Raw genomic sequence first — 20977 nt, 5'->3', positions numbered from 1 at the left:
TATGGCGCAGATTTAAGGAAAGTGGGGCTGCCCCCAGTGCAGCCCCACTTTCCTTGCACCCCTTAGCACCCCCCTACTGCCACCATGGAACAGGGTAGTGGCAATAGCCTCATTTTTTACCCTATTGATCTACTCTGCAGAAGTAGTACCAAAATGTTGGCGCTACTCCTGCAGAGTACATAGGGGTCCATTATAAATAATGGTACGCAACCCTTTTAATGCCTTCTCTGAGCAGGTATTAAAATTGCTGAAAAAAATGGTGCAAGGAAATCTCTTAGATTCCCTTGTGCCATTTTTTCGGCCCCCTTGGATACATTATGCCTGGCGAAGTCATAATGTTGCGCAAGGGTTTACAAAGTAGTGCAATGCATGCATTACACCACTTTGTAAATATGGCGGGGAAAAAAGCCACTTTAGCACCACCTTAGCATAAATAAATTATGCTATGGTGGCACTAAGATGGCGCTAGGGGCTCTAAATTATGCCTCTATGTTTTATGCCCTACCCCTAGAATTTTGTATTAATTTTTTCGTTTAAATACTCGGGGAGATTTATGAATAGTGGTGCTGCACCTAGTGCAGCACCACTTCTCTCACACCCCTTAGCGCCCCCTAACACCACCATGTGTGCACCATATTTAAAATATGGCACTCCATGGTGGTAGTTAGGAAACTAGCATCATAAAAGTTGACACTAGTTTGGCGCTTTGCAGGATTAGCTTAAAAAAATTGATGCTCATCCTGCAAAGCAACTAGAGGCCCGTTGACACCAATGGAAGCCTCTTTTAAGGGCTGCTCTGAGCAGGAGTTTAAAACCCCCCAAAAAATGACGCAATGAAATATTTTAGATTTTTTTGTGCCATTTTTTTCCCCCTCCTCTAGCACCGGAACCCTCCCTTGCATACATTATGCCTGGTGCAAGAGGTTACAAAGTGGTGAAATGCATACATTGTGCCATTTTGTAAATATGGCGCAGTGGTTTTGGCCTTCCAATGCCACATTAATGTAAAAGAATTACGCTAATGTGGTGTTGGAATGGCACTAGGCCCTCTTAAATTTGGGCCTCAGATTCACCCAAAAGCATTCTACCACTGCCGGGGAACCACCACAAGGGGACTGCCAATTCCACTGTGTTTATGTAATCTGCGTGGCGATGGACTACGAATAGCCAGCATTGCAATCTGCCGCTTCACAGTATCAAAGCCCAATTGAGCTTTTAGTCTACCAGTCCAGATCTTCTTAGTGTTCTTGAAATATAAGATGATGTGGTAAATATTATCAAAAGGGCCACTAGTTGATATTTACATCCTTAGATTTTCAATGTAAATAAAAATCACTGTCTTTGCTAAAAAAAACAATTATCTCTTCGGAAGAGACATACAGCAATATTTTGAGGGCTGAACTGGCCATTTTGTCACTGTGGCATTTTGTCAGTGGACTTCGGGCTAAAGGAGTGCTTTCAGAGCAGGAGGGCATGGCTTAGCTATGTCCCCCTGGGCCCAAACCAATCATGGACTCCCATAAGGTAGGGCTGGTTTAAACATTTCTGCCACGGTTGAATTTAGTTTCCATTCCAGCCTTGGAAATATTACCTGTGTTACTAGTTCTGTTAGAAATGGGGTCCTTGGTTGACAGTCAGGTTATCCCTGTTCAAACAAGGACCCTCACTATAGTATCACCCTCAGCTAACCCCTGCTTACCCCCTTGGTAGCTTGGCAGAGGAGTAGGCTTAACTTCAGAGTGCTAGGTGTAAAATATTTGTAGCCAAACACACAGTAACTTAATGAAAACAGTAAAAAATTACAGAACCCAGGTTTAGAAAAATAGGAAATATTTATTTATACAAAACAAGACTAAAAGAACAATACACAAGTCAATTTATTAATAAAAATGCAAAAAGAGTCTTTAAGTAGTTTTAAACACACACGAATACTGTTAGTGTGAAAAAGTACCTTGGGTGCGTCAAAAATAACCCGCATGGGTGAGTATGCATCAAAAAGGGCCTGCGATGCGTCGAGTCCACTCACGAGCGGGACCTTGCGTCGTTTCTCCTTTCGTCGGGTCAGGCGCGCCGTTTCTTCTCTCCGCAGGAGAGCGATGCGTCAATCCAGTCAGCGCGGGGCCTACTTCAAAGCAAAGTCTCTTTTGAATGTGAAATCCTGCCTTGCCCAGGCCAGGCCCCAGACACTTGCCAGGGGGTTGGAGACTGCATTGTGTGAGGACAGGCACAGCCTTTTCAGGTTAAAGTGACCACTCCTCCCCTCCCTCCCAGCACAGCGGGCTCATCAGGAAATGCAGACTACACCCCAGCTCCCTTTGTGTCACTGTCTAGTGTGAGGTGCAACCAACCCAACTGTTAAATTGACCCAGACAGGGAATCTACTAACAGGCAGAGTCACACAAGTGGTATAAGCAAGAAAATGCTAACTTTCTAAAAGTGGCATTTACAAACACACAATCTTAAAATCAACTTTCCTAAAAGACGTATTTTTAAATTGGGAGCTTAGAGACCTCAAACTCCACATGTCCATCCGCTCCCAAAGGGAATCTACAATTTAATCAGATTTAAAGGTAGCCCCATTGCACCAGTGAAAAACAAATTTAGCAACGTTTCACTGTTAGGACATATAAAACACATTACTATCGCCCTCATTAAAACCCTGGCGGTAAATCCTGCTTACCTCCATGCTGACGGGCATCAAGATACCGTGGCCGCAGCGGAAATCCGCCACAGGTATTCCGACCCACATCTCGTAATCCGCCACAATACAGACACCCACACAAATCCGCCACACTAAAGGCCAGTGATAAACTGGCGGTAGCAAAACCTACACCGTCACACCAACAGGAATACGCCCACACTATCACGACCCTCGAATCAACGCAGCGGTCATTCAACCGCGGTAATCCATTGGCGGTACACACCACCACGCTCAAAATACACACACATTTACAAAACACAACCACATTAGACAATTCAAAATACATACAGCTGATACACATACCACACCCACACACTCTCACCATAATAAAACACACACCCACATTACCCACAACCCCTTACAATGAAATGTTTTCAAAAAGCAGAGAGAGAGAGAATAGCAAACACATCACCAGTATCCACAGGCACACAACACCATCCCTCATACATCATCCACGCACCTCAAGGAACACACACCAACACAACATTACACACAGCACAACAAACATCACCTCACACATCACCCACACCACATTATGGCACCTCAAAGACATCCCAGGTTTTCTGAGGAGGAACTCAGGGTCATAGTGGAGGAAATCATCTGGGTAGAGCCACAGCTATTCGGCTAACAGGTACAGCAGACATCCATTGCAAGGAAGATGGAGCTATGGCAGAGAATCGTCGACAGGGTCAACGCAGTGGGACAGCATCCAAGAACCAGGGATGACATCAGGAAGAGGTGGAACAAACTACGGGGGAATGTGTGTTCCATGGTATCAAGTCACCAGGTAGCCATACAGAGGACTGGCGGTGGACCCCCACCTCCTCCCCCACAACTAACAACATGGGAGGAGCAAGTCTTGGGGATCATGCATCCTGAGGGCCTCGCAGGAGTAGCATGAGGACTGGACTCTGGTAAGGCAAACATTTACTATTATAACCCCCCCACCCTACCTGCATGCCATCACAAACTCCTACCCCTACCCTCACACCCATCACCCCAACACCTCACAGATACCCCACTATCACAACCCACACATCCCAAAACCAAGCCCTGCATGTAACACCAATGCATGGACACCCATTACCAAAGCATGTCCAGTAGAGAGACTCACCCAGACTGTCCCAAAATCACCAATCACACAAGGGCCAAGGCAATAATGCAAGCACAGGAGTAGAGGGTAACTCACCCTTTGCACAAGATGGCACACACAGGTACAATAACAATGCATTTACACACCAACAGGACCCCTACACAACGTCACCGGACAGGAGGTGCCAGCCATATTCAGTCCCCCCACAGAAGAGGTCCACAGTGATGACAGCAGTTCTCCACGCCTGGATCAAGATGACCATCCCAGCCCATCAGGGACCCCTGGACAGTCGGTTCCCCTGCCACAGTCAAAAACCACCACTGAACCTCCCCCCTCAGGAAACACGACCACAGCACCCACCCAGCAGGCCCATCCCTCTGTCCCCAGGACACGTCAATCAGCAGTGTGTCCACCACTACAGGGATACCAGGCAACACCACTAACCCAAGACAATCAGGGACCTGGGGTAAGTGGTGGTGGGCACACGGTTCAGGGGACAGAGGCACAGGACAACAGGGAAACTGGGAGGACTGCTGTGCGACAGGGGGCGGACAGGCCCAGGGAACCCACTCTCCACGAGGCACTCTCCAACATCATGGGAGCATACCACTATTCCCAGGAGACCATGGCACGGTACTGTCCAAGTTTCAGGAGACCCAGCGGCTGCAGGAGGAACAGTACCTGGGGATTAGGGAGGACTTGAAGTCCATTAACACCACCCTGGTCACCATTGCAGGGGTGCTGGCAGACATGGCCAACACCATGAGGGAGACAGTGACACACCAAGGGGCCCCTGACACTAGCCTGAACGATGAACAGCCCTCCACGTCCACCGGCGCTAGTGGACAGGCCACCAGCACCCTACCCCCTGCAGAAGGAGAACCACCCAACAAACTGTCCCTGAGATCCAGGCACAAGACAGAGAACATTTCCAAGACATCCACCAGGAAATAAGACTCTCTTGATTGTCACCCTTCTGTCCCATCATGTCACCCTGACAACCTTGAACTGCCATTACTCCACTTCCTATGTACCATTGGACAATTCACCTGTGATACCAAGAGACTGGACTCCACCGTAGACATTCCTCAACCATCACCCCAGCCCATTGCACATCCCCCTCCACTGAATAGCACTTAAATAAACACCCTTGAATCACAAAATGATCTGGAGTCAGTCTGTACTTTCACAAGTGTGTTATTACAACCGCTCTGACAAATATAAATGTCCATTTTCACATACCAATGTTTGACAGTTGTTGGGCAGCAGTAAACACAGCAGAAGGCAGAAAGTGGTACCCATATCTGTGAAATGGAAAGGCAAAGTGAACTGTCAGGGTCCATACACAGAGTTAAAAAAGCAGAATCATGCAATGTCCTACAGTAGTATGATATGAGAGGAGCAGTGCCAGTCTCTTACCTGTGTCTCACTGGAAGTATTGGATGATGATGTTGTTTCGGTTGTCTATATCTTCTTCTTCTGCCTCCTCTTCTTCACTGTCCACAGGCTCCACAGCTGCCACAAGACCAACATCAGGCCCATCCTCCTACAGAAAAGGCAAATGGGTCGCAAAGCCAGGTTGTGCAACATACAGCATGCCACGATTATCAGCACACCTTCTTCGGTGAGTAGTATAGGAACCACCTGTCAGATGGAGGCACCAGAACCTAGCCTTCAGGAGGCCGAAAGTCCGCTCTATTATCCTCCTAGTTTGCCCATGTGCTTCATGGTAGCGTTCCTCTGCCCTTGTCCTGGGATTCCTCACAGGGGTCAGTAGCCATGACAGGTTGGCATAACCAGAGTCACCTGCAAATATCAAGGGATATCTGTTAGACACACACCAACCCTTAGGGACAACCCCATACCCATACCCAGACACCTATTCAAACTGTGTGGGGACCTTGGGCTCACCTATTAGTCACACACAGTGCCTCTGGACTTGGCCCATCACATAAGGGATGCTGCTATTCCTCAAAATGTAAGCGTCATGCACTGAGCCAGGACACTTGGGATTCACATGGGAGATGTACTGGTCTGCTAAACACACCATCTGCACATTCATGGAATGGTAGCTTTTGCTGTTTCTGTACACCTGTTCATTCAAGTGGGGTGGAACAAATGCCACATGTGTACCATCAATGGCACCAATGATGTTGGGGATACGTCCCAGGGCATAGAAGTCACCTTTCACTGCGGGCAAATAATCCACCTGAGGGAAAACGATGTAGCTGCGCATGAGTTTCAGCAGGGCAGATAACACTCTGGACAATACGTTAGAGGACATTGGTCTGTGACATCCCTGATGCCATGGCCACTGTTGTTTGAAAGGAACCACTGGCCAGGAAATGGAGTACTGACAGGACCTGCACTAGAAGGGGGATTCCTGTTGTGATGGCGGATAGCTGACATCAGGTCTGGCTCCAACTGGGCGCACAGTTCATGGATTGTGGCACGATCAAGTCTGTAGGAGATAATGATGTGTCTGTATTCCATTGTTGACAAGTCCACCAGGGGTCTGTATACCGGACGATGACGCCATCTCATCATCTGCCCCAGTGAATGTGCCCTATGGAGGAGAAGGGTGAGCAGAGGGTCATACACCACATACCTTGCACAAGGATATTTTGCACTACTGTGATGTAATCGGTGTGTGGCGCTGTCTGTCTGCATTCCTGCCCAAAAGTGCTGTGATGCAGTTAGTTGCCCTGCCATGTGGCCCCCTGAAATGGCGGCTGCCTGACCTCTAAGGAGGTACAAGAGGAAATGAGGTAACTGCACTGGCGTTGTGCAACGTCGCGGTAAGTGGATGAAGACCGCGGCGCAATTTAGCATTGGTTATCATTGTGCCCTAGGGGTTCCAGGAGCCAATGACAATGTACGCCGGCGGTGATGGTACGCACTGCCACAGACGTACACACCATTTTCTTTCTGTTCACTCACTTGATACCTGACCTTCAACAGGAGAGGACCTACACTGCAAGTGCTGCTGTGACCTGAGTCTTGAAGCGACAATGGCTACAGTGTCTGGGGAAAGGGCCCCTGCCTTCACAGCGGAGGAGTTGGACAACCTGGTGTCTGGGGTCCTCCCCCAGTATGCGCTACTCTACAGTCCTCCAGACAAACAGGTGAGTACACTGTGGGCATGATGGATGGGACATGTATGTATGGAGTGGTGTGGATGGAAGATACATGTGAGGGGGGCTGTGGCCAGCATGTGAGGATGGTCAGTGTATGAGTTTCAAGGCATCTTTGGGAAGTTGTGGCCAATGAGTAAGAAGAACCGAACAGGAGAGTAAAATCCATTCTTACTTCACTTTTCCTCTAGACCAGCGCCCACCAGGAGAAGGGTATTTGGCGAGCCATCGCCAAGGAAGTGTGGACCCTGGGGGTCTACCATAGACGGAGCACCCACTGCTGCAAAAGACGGGAGGACCTGCGCCGCTGGAGCAAGAAGACAGTGGAGGCCCAGCTGGGGATGGCCTCCCAACATGGAAGGGGTACCCGTCGCACCATGACCCCCCTGATGTACCGGACCCTGGTGGTGACATATCCTGAGTTGGATGGGTGCTCGAGGGCATCACAGCAGCCACAAGGGGGTGAGTACAGTGTCATTCAGCTGACTCTGCATGCTTTTGTGTCTGGGTGGGGGAAGTGGGCTGTGGGTTCCCCTAGGCCAGGGCTAACTTGCTAGGGTAGGTCCCTTGTTAGGCCGGCTCTGTGGCACTCCAACCCCAAAAGTGGTAGTGGCCATCTACACCTAGTCAGGCTCCTGTGGGTTTCCAGGTGTGCATCGAATGGGCTTAGGCACAGGCTCCCATGGGCAGGTGATTTTCCTAATAACTGTTAGTGCATGGCCTAGTGCATAGGGCTGCTCCCTGTGTGTTGTATCCGCCAATGGTGGTGTTGTTGCTGGCATTGACCATGTGTCTCCTCTGTTTTTACCCCCCTTTTTGTTTTGTCATTCTGACCTTGTGTGCATTAGCATCATCTGGGGGAGGAGCATTGGCACCGGAGTAGAAGGGAGCTGCAACCCACATGGCCCAGAAGAGTGAATATACAGAGTCTGAAGGCACCAGTGGGATGGAGGGCGAGGGGAGCTCCACGATGGGGACAGGAGAAGACACTAGCGACAGTGACTCCTCCTCTGATGGGAGCTCCCTTGTGGTGGCGGGCACCTCTGTGCCCACCACAACAACAGGTACAGCCGCCACCCTCCCTACCAGCACCACCCTCCCAGCAGCCCCTCAGCATGTTTCCCGTGCCCACTCACCCATGACGGTGGGCATCTCCTTCACCCCAGGCACCTCAAGCCCTGCCCCAGTCAGCCCTGCTGCCCTCAGTAAGGAGGCTATTGACCTCCTGAGATCCCTTACTGTTGGACAGTCAACGATACTGAATGCCATCCAGGGTGTCGAGAGGCATTTGCAACAAACAAATGCATACCTGGAGGGCATTCATTCTGGTGTGGCAGCCCAACAGAGAGCATTTCAGGCTCTGGCCTCAGCACTGATGGCAGCCATTATCCCTGTGTCCATCCTCCCCCCTCCTACTTCCACTACCCAGACCCAATCCCCTCTACCTCAGCCTATCCCAAGCACACCATCAGACCAGCAAGCACACTCATCAACACACAAAAGTGGCTCAGGCAAACATAAGCACCACACATCCCACAGGCACTCACACAAGCACCATCCCCATGCAGACACACCAACATCCATGGCCTCCACTGTGTCCCCCTCCTCCACGTCCTCCACCACCCTCCCAGTCTTGTCTCCACTCACACCTGCATGCACTACATCCTCAGCTACTACCTCCATCACCAGCACGCCCATCACCACACACCGCTCGTGTATAATCACCACCCCCACTACCATGCACATGTCCCAGTATCCTCTCCCAGTGTGTCTGTGAGCCCTCCTCCCAAAGTACACAAACGCAGGCACACCCCCACTCAACAGCCATCCACCTCACAAGAGCCTCTAGCCCAATCACCCTCACCCAAACTCAGCAGACGTACACCTCCTACAACCACTACCTCTTCCTCCACTCCCAAACCCTCCACTCCCAAAGCACTCTGGGCACAAAGCCCCCTCCAGAACCAATGGAGAACTGTATCCACCCCAGAGACTGTGGCTTTGCACTCCCCAGGAGCAAGCAGTGGGTAAACCACCCACTTGAGAGACTGTGGCTTTGCACTCTCCAGGACCAAGAAGTGGGCAAACCACCCACTTGAGAGTCTGTGGCTTTGCACTCCCCAGGACAAAGCAGTGGGCAAACCACCCACTTGTGAGACTGTGGCTTTGCACTCCCCAGGACCAAGCAGTGGGCAAACCACCCACTTGAGAGACTGTGGCTTTGCATTCCCCAGGACCAAGCAGTGGGCAAACCATCCACTTGTGAGACTGTGGATTTGCACTCCCCAGGACCAAGCAGTGGGCATGGAGCCCCCTCGTGGAGCACTGGCGTCGTCCCGTCATCTGGCTGAGGTGCCCCCCTCACCTTCCCCCTGAGGTCCCTGTTTTTTTTCGACCTGATGCCCCAGCAGTGTTCTCTCCGTTTTGAGGCAGGTATAATGTGTGTGCTTTGTCCATGCTTTTTGGGACCACTGGTCAACGGACATGTAATGGAACAGTATACGGACTTGTGTACTTGCTGTAAATATTTGTATATACTGATCTTTTAAAGTTATGTTGGCCTATCTGGATTTTCGATGATTACACTTGTTACAATCCTTTCATTTGGTTCTTGTATTCTTCCAGGAGGTTACTGGGTGTAAATGTAATGTTGATGCATGTGTTTGTGTGTCTGTTGTTGTAGGTGAGGGGTGGAGGTGTTGCGTGTTGCGTATGTGTGTCACTCTCTTTTATCTCCTCCCTCCCCTGTGTGCTAGGTGCAGTACTCACTGCCGTCTTTGATGTTCCTGGTAGAGGAGGAGGTAAACCAACATTGGTAACACCTGTAACTCGTGCTCCATGGTGTCCTGGTTCCTCGTTGGTTGTCAAGAGATGAGTGTTTCTGTTCCACAGGCTGTTTCCGACGTGCTTTTGATGGCGTTGGTAACGCCCCGAAAAAGCTGGCGGATTAGTGCCTTGTAATAGTGGGGCGGTACATTGTCTTCCGCCTGTCTGTTGGCAGTGACCGCCACAGTGTGTGTTTCTACCGCTGTGGCGGTCGGGGTGTTAAAGTGGCTGTCTGTGTTGGCGGTTCCCACCATGGTTGTGATTCCATTTTTTTTACAGCCGGCCTGTTGGCGGAATTACAGCCGCTTTGTCACTACGGCCAGGGTTGCGGTCACCGCCGAATGACTGCACCGCGGTCAAAAGACCACGGCGGCCATTTCAACTTTCCCGCTGGGCCGGCGGGCGACCGCCAAAAGGGTGCGCGCCGGCCCAGCGGGAAAGCCCCTGCAACGAGGAAGCCGGCTCCGAATGGAGCCGGCGGAGTTGCAGGGGTGCGACGGGTGCAGTGGCACCCGTTGCGATTTTCACTGTCTGCTAAGCAGACAGTGAAAATCTTTGTGGGGCCCTGTTAGGGGGCCCCTGCACTGCCCATGCCAGTGGCATGGGCTGAGCAGGGGCCCCCAGGGGCCCCACGACACCCGTTCCCGCCATCCTGGTTCTGGCGGTGAAAACCGCGAGAAACAGGCTGGTGGGAAGGGGGTCGGAATCCCCATGGCGGCGCTGCAAGCAGCGCCACCATTGAGGATTCCCTGGGCCAGGGGAAAACCGGCGGGAAACCGCCGGATCCCCTTTTCTGACCGCGGCTTTACCGCCGCGGTCAGAATAGCCCTGGAAGCACCGCCAGCCTGTTGGCGGTGCTTCTGTGGTCCCCGGCCCTGGCGGTCATGGACCGCCAGGGTCGGAATGACCCCCTATATGTCTTACCTTAACCATACACTGCACCCTGCCCTTGGGGCTACCTTACGGGTGTCTGACATGTAAGAAAAGGGAAGGTTTTGGCCTGGCAAGTGGGTACACTTGCCAAGTCGAATTTACAGTTAAAACTGAACACACAGACACTGCAATGGCAGGTCTGAGACATAATTACAGAGCTACTTATGTGGGTGGCACAACCATTGCTGCAGGCCCACTAGTAGCATTTGATTTACAGCCCCTGGGCACCTCTAGTGCACTTTAATAGGGACTTTCCAGTAAATCAAATATGCCAATAATGGATAAACCAATTAACCATACAATTTACACAGAGAGAATATGCACTTTGGCACTGGTTAGCAGTGGTAAAGTGCTCAGAGTTCAGAAACCAGCAGCAACAGGTTAGAAAAAAAGTAGGAGGCAGGAGGCAAAAAGATTGGGGATGACCCTGCATAAGCAAAAAAGTCCAACACTAACCATACTATTTTCCCTAAATCAATAGTCATCAGAACATAAGAAAACATAACCAGAAGTCATCAATAGTGAAGTGACAACCACACATTTATTTCACGTCCACAAGCTTTGTAGTTTCACAAAATGTGTTGTGCTTCCATAGGAACTGATTTTTCTTCTCACCCTGGCCCGGTAACACGTCTTGGTTTGAGTATCATTGGCTCACATTTACCTGGTCTTTCAGACACATTTAGTAAAGTTAATTTTTTATATCAAATTAATTATTTTATGAGATTTTACGCTTGTATATTTGTGATCTCTATCTCTCCCCATCGCTCTCTTGCATTCTTCCTTTTTCTTTTGTGATCTCTTTCACTCTCACATATGCACCCTTGACCACACAAACACACGCACACTTTGCAGTGACATGGGATTTTGTTTAGGTTTATATGAATCCCAAAGTCTTTCTATTTTTAGGTATAAATCTGTTTTATTAGATTACAGAAAACAAGCAATACAGAACTGTACCCTTACACATCCATTGACTGATGAGGAAGAAAGGAGGGAGAAGGGGAATAAACCCAGGTTGTGTGGAGGAGGGTAGGCTATTGAAGGAGGGGCGATAATGAAAAGGACTGTCCAGGAGAAGAAAGGGAAGAGTGTGCTCAATGACATCTGCCACCAGAGGATGTGGTGGCTCCAGGTCCAAAGGTAAGCGCCATTGTCCAAAACATCGCTTCTTCACCTCATTCAGATTCATGGTTGTGTTGTGTAAGGCAAAGTATTCACATGTACCCTGTACAGGAGAGTTCTTTAAATTCCCGAGCTAAGACTCATATACAGGGCCCCCAAGTCAAATTGTAGCAGTTTGTGGTCAACTACTGCCATCAGTTTCTCCATACGAAGTAGTTCCCTGAGTCCATTCAGGGTCTTATCCATGCCCATTTGGACTAAATGACCTGCTTGGCTGCACACAGGCCAGAAGTAATAGCTCTCTCTCTTGCAGAGTGCAAGGGATAAATCAATGCATTAGGAAGGGCCAGTAAATTGTAACCAGGGAATCTAGGTAGGTCAGTCTCATACATCTCATAAGTGTCTGCCAGGACATTCATCCAGTATCGTTGTAACTTAGGGCAATGCCAGAGAATGTGTGTCAGTGTATCCGAGTGACCATACTGCCTCCAACATCCATCTTCCCTGTCTTATTTACATTTAGCTGTCCTTGCTGGGGTGTAATACCAGTAATGCGTAGTAATTTTAAGTAAGTTCTCCTTTCCAGAGGCATTATATACAGACTTGCATGGTCTGTGCAGAATGTCGGACCATTCCTTAGGGGTAAAGGGGCAGTCACGCTCCAGTTGCAACCGCTCCTGGGCCAAAGACTTAGGGGCAGATTTACCAAACTGTTAGACAATGCAGCACAGCAGCCAAAAATGCTTGGTTGAGGGACAGGGAGGGAGTAGGAGAGTGCCATATCTAATGAGATTTGCCTCTCTCCTGGCCCTCTCCCTAGCACTGGCGGCTCACCTTTGCACCATTATGCAATGGGTGTGAGTGAGTCTAGCATAGATTTTGAACTAGAAGGGTACTCTTCCATTACAAAATACTATGCCTAGACATCTTAAACAACTTTTTGTTACTCTATGTGTGCTGCACAAGAGTCTGAATGGTAGCTCCACTCTTGTCTGGAGGACCGGACCCTAAAAGTGTGCGGCCAGGAGAACTTCCACTCACGCCCACTTCCCTGGATCAGAAGAAAAGCATTGGCTGTCAAACCAAAGTGATTGCATGCCTGTTCAATCAAATTTGAGGAGGTCGGCTTCCTGTATGAGGTGGATATCACAGTTAGAGTCTTTGAAATTTGGAAAAGGTGCTAGTCACTTCAATGGAGCATCAAGGCCTCAGACATTCAAGCTGATAATTTTAACAATTTACTGAGGTGTGTAGTTGAGCCAGAAATGAGACGGTAGGTCAGACATCATTACTTCCACCCTGTCGAACTGCCCTAAATGTCTTATTATGGAGGATAGTGTCCATCAGGTAAGTCATTGAGCAGTAAGTGAGGGGAGGTAAAACAGAACAATAGAACTAAGACGCTCCCCTCCTGGGAGAACAGTGAAACAAGTGTATAGGGTCCATGTCATCAGCAAGAGTGTGTCTCCACGCTGAAATTGGTAGGAGATTGGGTGTCCACCACATTTATTGAAGAAGTGCTGGTGAAGAGGGAGTAAGCTAGTTGGAGTTCCACAAACATAATCAAGAGGGAGTCTTAGAGGCCTCAGTAGCTAAACCGGATGCCCAGCAGATAGAGTGTGGCCATCCAATCCCTCTGCTATCTGCTGTCATGTCCAATGCAGTGCTTTGTCCTTGCAGTTGAGGCAGCAGGGCCGTTCTCTCTTTGTGACTCTCCATTGCTGTGGGCTTGACATGGTGCCTTTTCTCTGACCATGAGGTATGCTGTAACATGTTGGACGAGTGCGACAGGCTCCCCTGTATCGATTGGCTGGCCTCCTCCTCTTGTGATACCTCTATGCTCAGCACCCAGCAGGCCCACTCCAGGATGTGGATCACATCTGTCTCATTGTTCCAGATGAAAATGAACTAAAAGGGTTGGCTCCACTTATACTGGATTCCCTTCTTACATAGAAGTGTGGTGGCCAGTCACAGTTCCCTGCAGCACTGCAGTATGATAGGGGATAGGTCTTGAAATAACCACACTGTTGCTTCTTCAAATGTGATTGCATTCTGATTGTGTACCACCAACATGATGGCTTTTTTGGCATTAATGATGCAAACTGGTCAGTATATCCTGACCCATGTCTGGGGACTTGGCTAGGTGATCCACCCCGTGGGTGCGATCTAGAACAATGTCTTTCTTCAAATGTCCTAGCAACATATGATGTAAAAGGTGTGTTACATAGTTCTCCAGGTTCCCAGCATCCACCCGGAGAGCGACCCCTTTAACTCTAATGTTAGATCCGCCCTAACCGGTTTTCACTCTTTGACCCAGGTCTCTCTTAATGTCCTTGAAATCCATCAGCATTTCTTGCTTCTGGGCTGGTATATTATTTGTCATTGCTGTAGAGAGTCTCCAAGAAGACATGGGTGACTGGGGCCTCCTACTCTGGGTAATCTGCACCAATCACAGAATTGTGAGTGTTCAAAGTGGGGGGGCTGTCCTGCTGGTGGTCTGTTTTTTTGACAGGGTCCTGCTAAGCATGCCCTTCAACGTTGTCTTTTCTTGTGCAGTGAATAGTCATAGTAGCACCGGGTCAGCCCCGCAAGGTGGGGAATTGTTGGCATGGGGGTAGAGACCACAGCGCACCGCCACAAGTGTGTGTCCAGTTACACAACCTTTTCATTGGGGAATCCCTTTGTTGTGGATGCTCCCACACAGGCCAACTGAGGGAGGAAGGGAGAAGGGGGGTGGGAGAAAGTAGCCTCTTTCTAGCATGGTTAAACCCACTTTTGGCCTGTTTGTGAGTGTGTGTCAGTGTGTTTTTACTGTGTCATTGGGATCCTGCTAGCCACGACCCCAGGGCTCATAGATAAAAACCTATATGTCAGTGTGTTTTCCCTGTCTCACTGGGATCCTGCTCGTCAGGACCCCAGTGCTCATAGTTTATGGCCTAATGTGTGTGTCTGTATAGTGCTTCACTGTGTCTCTGAGGCTCTGCTAATCAGAACTTCAGTGCTTATACTCTCCCTGCTTTTAAAGGTGTCACTGTAGGTTAGTGACTTCATTTACCAATTTCATTTGACACACTGGACCCCCCCTTATAAGTCCCTAGTATATGGTACTTAGTAACCCAGGGCATTGGGGTGCCAGGAGATCCTTATGGGCTGCAGCATTTCTTTTGCCACCCATAAGGAACTCAGACAAACCTTTCACAGGACTGCCAGTGCAGCCTGCGTGAAATAATGCACATGTTATTTCACAGCCATTTTTACTGCACTTAAGTAACTTAGAAGACACCTATATGTCTAACCTTTAATTGCTGGAGATTAGGTGCAAAGTTAGTAAGTGTGAGGGCACCTTTGCATTAACAAAGGTGCCCCCACATAGTTCAGGGCCATTCTTTGTGATTGCGGGACGCCATAACAAGCGCGCACTACATATAGGTCAATACCTATACGTAGTTTCACAATGGTAACTCTGAATATGGCCATGTATGGTGTCTAAGATCATGGATTTGTTCCCCCATTCCAAATCTGATATTGGGGAGGTAATTCCATGGATCCTGGGGGCTCCACCATGGAACCCCCAGTACTGTCAAACCAGGTCTCTGATGCTTACACTGCAGCTGCAGCTGCTGCCACCTCACAGACAGGGTTCTGCCCTCCTGGGGTCTGGGCAGCCCAGTCCCAGGAAGGCAGAACAACGCATTTCCTCTGGGAGCAGGGTGTTACAACCTCTCCCTTTAGAAATAGGTGTTACAGGCTGGGGAGGGGTAGCCTGCCCCAGCCTCTGGAAATGTTTTGAAGAGCACAGATGGTGCTATCCTTGCATAAGCCAGTCTACATTGGTTCAGGGACCCCTTGTCCCCTGCTCTGGGGCAAAACTGGACAAAGGAAAGGGGAGTGACCACTCCCTTGTCCATCACCACCCCAGGGGTGGTGCCCAAAGCTCCTCTAGTGTGTCCCAGACTTCAGCCATCTTGCTTTGAAAGGTGTGGGGGCCCTCTGGAGGGCTCTGAGTGGCCAGTGCCAGCAGGTGACGTCAGATACCCCTCCTAATAGGTCTGTACCTGATAAGGTAGCCAATCCCCCCTCTCAGGGATATTTAGGGTCTCTCCTGTGGGTTCTCGACAGATTGTACTTGCAAGTTCCTCTGCAACTACTACTTCATCCTCTGACCTTGGATCAACTGCAGCCTGCTCCAGGAGTCGCTGTAACAGCAACAAAGTATTCACAAGGGATACTTTTCTGCTGCAACTTCAGGTCCAGCCAGCAACTGCAACAGTTTCCATAGTGTGCATGCTCTGGGGACTTCCTGTCCTCACCCTGCACCAGAAGGACTGGAGAAATTCCTCATGCGGTGACGGAGTCCCTCCCCTGCTCACGGAGGCACCTTCCAAGTCAACAACAGGTACTCCTGGACTCCTCTCACAGCAACGAGCATGCTCCTAGAAACACAGAGGGCGGACCCCATCAATACAGACTGTCCTGAGGTCCTGCTGATGCAATTTGGAGGCGGTAAGACCTTGCCTTCCCTGAGACCGACAGTAACCCTGTTCACCGTGTCTTCTTCACCTCCTGAGGCCTCTGTGCACTATTTACACTCTATCCTGTGAAGCTCAATCTGCTGAGTTTACCTCCGGCGGCATGGGACCGTTCTTTGTAGTGCTTCACTGTAGGAAGGTAGCCTCTTTCTAGCCTTGTTACCCCCACTTTTGACCTGTTGTGAGTATATATCAGGGTGTTTTTACTGTCATCTCACTGGGATCCTGCTAGCCAGGGCCCAGTGCTCATAGTAAAAACCCTATGTTGTCAGTGTGTTTTATATGTGTCACTGGGATCCTGCTAGCCAGGACCCCAGTGCTCATAAGTTTGTGGCCTATATGTGTTCCCTGTGTGGAGCCAAACTGTATCACTAAGGCTCTGCTAACCAGAACCTCAGTGTTTATGCTCTCTCTGCTTTTCAAATTGTCACTGCAGACTAGTGACTAATTTTACCAATTCTCATTGGCACACTGAAAAACCCTTATAATTCCCTAGTATATGGTACCTAGGTACCCAGGGTATTGGGGTTCCAGGAAATCCCTATGGGCTGCAGTATTTCTTTTGCCACCCATAGGGAGCTCAGACAACTCCTACACAGGACTGCCACTGCAGCCTGAGTGAAATAACGTCCACGTTATTTCACAGCCATTTTACACTGCACTTAAGTAACTTATAAGTCACCTATATGTCTAACCCTCACTTAGTGAAGGTTAGGTGCAAAGTTACTTAGTGTGTGGGCACCCTGGCACTAGCCAAGGTGCCCCTACATTGTTCAGGGCAAATTCCCCGGACTTTGTGAGTGCGGGGACATCATTACACATGTGTACTACATATAGGTCAATACATATATGTAGCGTCACAATGGTAACTCCGAACATGGCCATGTAACATGTCTAGGATCATGGAACTGTCACCCCAAGACCATTCTGGTATTGGGGGGACAATTCCATGCATCCCCAGGTCTTCAGCATAGAACCCGGGTACTGCCAAACTAACTTTCCGGAGTCTCCTCTGCAGCTACCGCTGATGCCAACCTCTCAGACAGGTTTCTGCCCCCCTGGGGCCTGGGCTGAAGCCAGTCTACACCGGTTCAGGGATCCCCCCAGCCCTGCTCTGGTGCGAAACTGGACAAAGGGGAGGTGCCCAGAGCTCCTCCAGTGTATCCCAGACCTCTGCCATCTTGGATGCAGAGGTGTGAGGGCACAATGGACAGCTCTGAGTGGCCAGTGCAAGCAGGTGACGTTAGAGACCCCTCCTGATAGGTGCTTACCTTTCTCTGTGGCCAATACTCCACTGTGGGCTATTTAGGGTCTCTCCTGGGGTATCTGAGACACCCTTGATGTTTTCTTACACTCCCAGCGACCCTCTACACACTACACAAGGCCAGGGGTCCAGTCGTGGTCCGCATTCCACTTTTGGAGTATATGGTTTGTGTTGCCCCGAGGCCTATTTCTCCCTATTGCATTCTATTGTGTTCTACATCTTTTGCACTACTTTTTTAACTGTTACTTATCTGATTGTGGTTTGTGTGTGTATATTTTGTGTATATTACTTACCTCCTAAGGGAGTATATCCTCCGAGATACCTTTGGCATATTGTCACTAAAATAAAGTACCTTTATTTTTAGTAACTTTGAGTATAGTGTTTCCTTGTGATATAGTACTAAGTGATATAAGTGGTATAGTAGGAGCTTTGCATGTCTCCTAGTTCAGCCTAAGCTGCTCTGCTATAGCTATCTCTATCAGCCTAAGCTGCTAGAACACCTCTATTCTACTAATAAGGGATAACTGGACCTGGCACAAGGTGTAAGTACCACAAGGTACCCTAGACCTTAGTCTAAACTAGGAGACATGCAAAGCTCCTATTATACCACTTATATCACATAGCACTATATCACAAGAATCACAAAACTCACAGTTACTAAAAATAAAGGTACTTTGTTTTAGTGACAATGTGTCAGAAATATCTCAGAGGATATACTCTCTTAGGAGGTAAGTAAAATACACAAAATATACACACAAACCAAAATCAGATAAGTAAACAGTTAGAAAAGTAGTGCAAACACTGTAGAATACAATAGTATGCAATAGGCCTAGGGGCAGCACAAACCATATACTAAGAAAGTGGAATGCGAACCACATAGGGACCCCAGGCCTAGTGTAGTGTGTAGAGGGTCTCTGGGAGTGTAAGAAAACACTAAGGGTGTCCAAGATACCCCACCCCAAGACCCCGGAAAAGTAGGAGTAAAGTAACCCTACTTCCCCAGAAACACACTAAAGTTGTGATAGGAGATTCTGCAAAGACCACAACTGACTGTAAAGCCCTGAAGACGTATTCCTGTATCTGAGGACCTGTAAAGGTAGCGGCCAAGTCCAAGAGTCACAAAAGTGTCCGGGGGGGGCAGGAACCCACTAAATCCCGGATGAAGGTGCAAAATGGCTGCCTCTGGGTGAAAGAAGCTGAAGATTCTGCAACAACGGAAGACACCAGAAACGTCTCCTTTGCACAGAAGATGTCCCACACCGTGCTGAAGGATGCAGAGTTGTTTCCATTCAGAAAGACCGCAAACAAGCCTTGCTAGCTGCAAAGATTGTGGTTGAAGAAAAAGGGTACTGCCCAGGCCCAGGAAGGACCAGGAGGTTGCCCCTTGGAGGAGGAGACAGAGGGGGGGCTCATCAAAACAGAGAGCCAACGCAAAAGCAGGCGGCACCCACAGAAGTAAAAGCATGGCAGTCATCTCAACACTACAAAAGAGGGTCCCACAAAGCCGGTGGTCAGCTCAGCAAGTTGAGCAATGCAGGACAGAGTGCTGGGGACCTGGGCTATGCTGTGTATGATGGATTACTTGCAAAAGTGTACAGAAGCCCTAGGAGCTGCAGTTCATGCAGCACAAAGAATTACTGTCTGGTGTGGGGAGGCAAGGACTTACCTACACCAAATTTGGACAAATGGACCACTGGACTGTCTGGGCTACTTGGACCCAGCTCCTGTGTTCCAGGGACCACACTCGTAACAATGAGGGGAGACCCCGAGGACCAGTGAAGCAGAGGTTTGGTGCCTGCGTTAGCAGTGTGAAGATTTAGTCGACCCACAGGAGATTTCTTCTTGGCTTCCAGTGCAGGGTGAAGGTAGACAGCCCCCAGAGCATGCACCACCAGGAAACAGTCAAGAAAGCCGTCAGGATTAGCCACTACAATGTTGCTGGTAGTCTTCTTGCTATTTTGTTGCAGTTTTGCAAGCGTCCTGGAGCAGTCAGCGGTCAATACTTGGCAGAAGTCGCAGAGGGAGATGCAGAGGAACTCTGGTGAGCTCTTGTATTCGTTATCCGAAGAGAACCCCACAGAGGGAGACCCTAAATAGCCCTCAGAGGAGAATTGGCCACCTAGTCAGTTAAGCACCTATCAGGAGGGGTCTCTGACATCACTTGCTAGCACTGGCCACTCAGAGGCATCCATGGTGCCCTCACACCTCTGCATTCAGGATGGCAGAGGTCTGGGACACACTGGAGGAGCTCTGGGCACCACCCCTGGGGCGGTGATGAACAGGGGAGCGGCCACTCCCCTTTCCTTTGTCCAGTTTCGCACCAGAGCAGGGGCTGGGAGATCCCTGAACCGGTGTAGACTGGTTTATGCAAGGAGGGCACCATCTGTGCCCTTCAAAGCGTTTCCAAAGGCCAGGAGAGGCTACACCTCTCAGGCCCTTAACACCTATTTCCAAAGGGAGAGGGTGTAACACCCTCTCTCAGAGGAAACCCTTTGTTCTGCCTTCCTGGGACTGGGCTGCCCAGACCCCAGGGGGGCAGAAGCCTGTCTCTGGGTTGCAGTGAAAACCTCCAGAGATCTGGATTGGCAGTACCCGGGGCCCATGCTGGAGCCCCAAGGATGCATGGGATTGGCACCCCAATACCAGATTTGGCATGGGCGGATAATTCCATGATCTTAGACATGTTACATGGCCATATTCGGAGTTACCATTGTGAAGCCACATATATAGGTATTGATCTATATGTAGTGCACACGTGTAATGGTGTCCACACACTCACAAAGTCTGGGAAAATCGCCCTGAACTATGTGGGGTACCTTGGCTAGTTCCAGGGTGCCCTCACACTTAGTAACTTTACACCTAAGTGAGGGTTAGACATATAGGTGACTTATAAGTTACTTAAGCGCAGTGTAAAATAGCTGTGAAATAACGTGGATGTTATTTCACTCATGCTACAGTGGCAGTCCTGTGTAAGAATTGTCTGAGCTCCCTATGGGTGGCAAAAGAAATGCTGCAGCACATAGGGATCCCCTGGAACCCTAATTCACTGGGTACCTAGATACCATATTCTAGGGATTTACAAGGGTGTTCCAGTGTGCCAATTAGAATTGGTAAACATTTTTACTAGCCTGCAGTGACAATTTTGAAGGCAGAGAGAGCATAAGCACTGAGGTTCTGAGCATCAGAGCCTCAGTGACACAGTTAGGCACCACACAGGGAACACATTCAGGCCACAACTATGAGCACTGGGGTCCAGGCCAGCAGGATCCCAGTGAGACACGTAAAAACAAACTGACACACAAGTAAAAAAATGTGGGTAGCATGCCAGGCAAGATGGGACTTTCCTACAGTCACCCAAATAAATACCTTTAT

This window comes from Pleurodeles waltl, chromosome 7 (assembly GCF_031143425.1).
Source record: "Pleurodeles waltl isolate 20211129_DDA chromosome 7, aPleWal1.hap1.20221129, whole genome shotgun sequence".
Taxonomy (NCBI): Eukaryota; Metazoa; Chordata; class Amphibia; order Caudata; family Salamandridae; genus Pleurodeles; species Pleurodeles waltl.
This window is presented reverse-complemented; position numbering follows the sequence as displayed.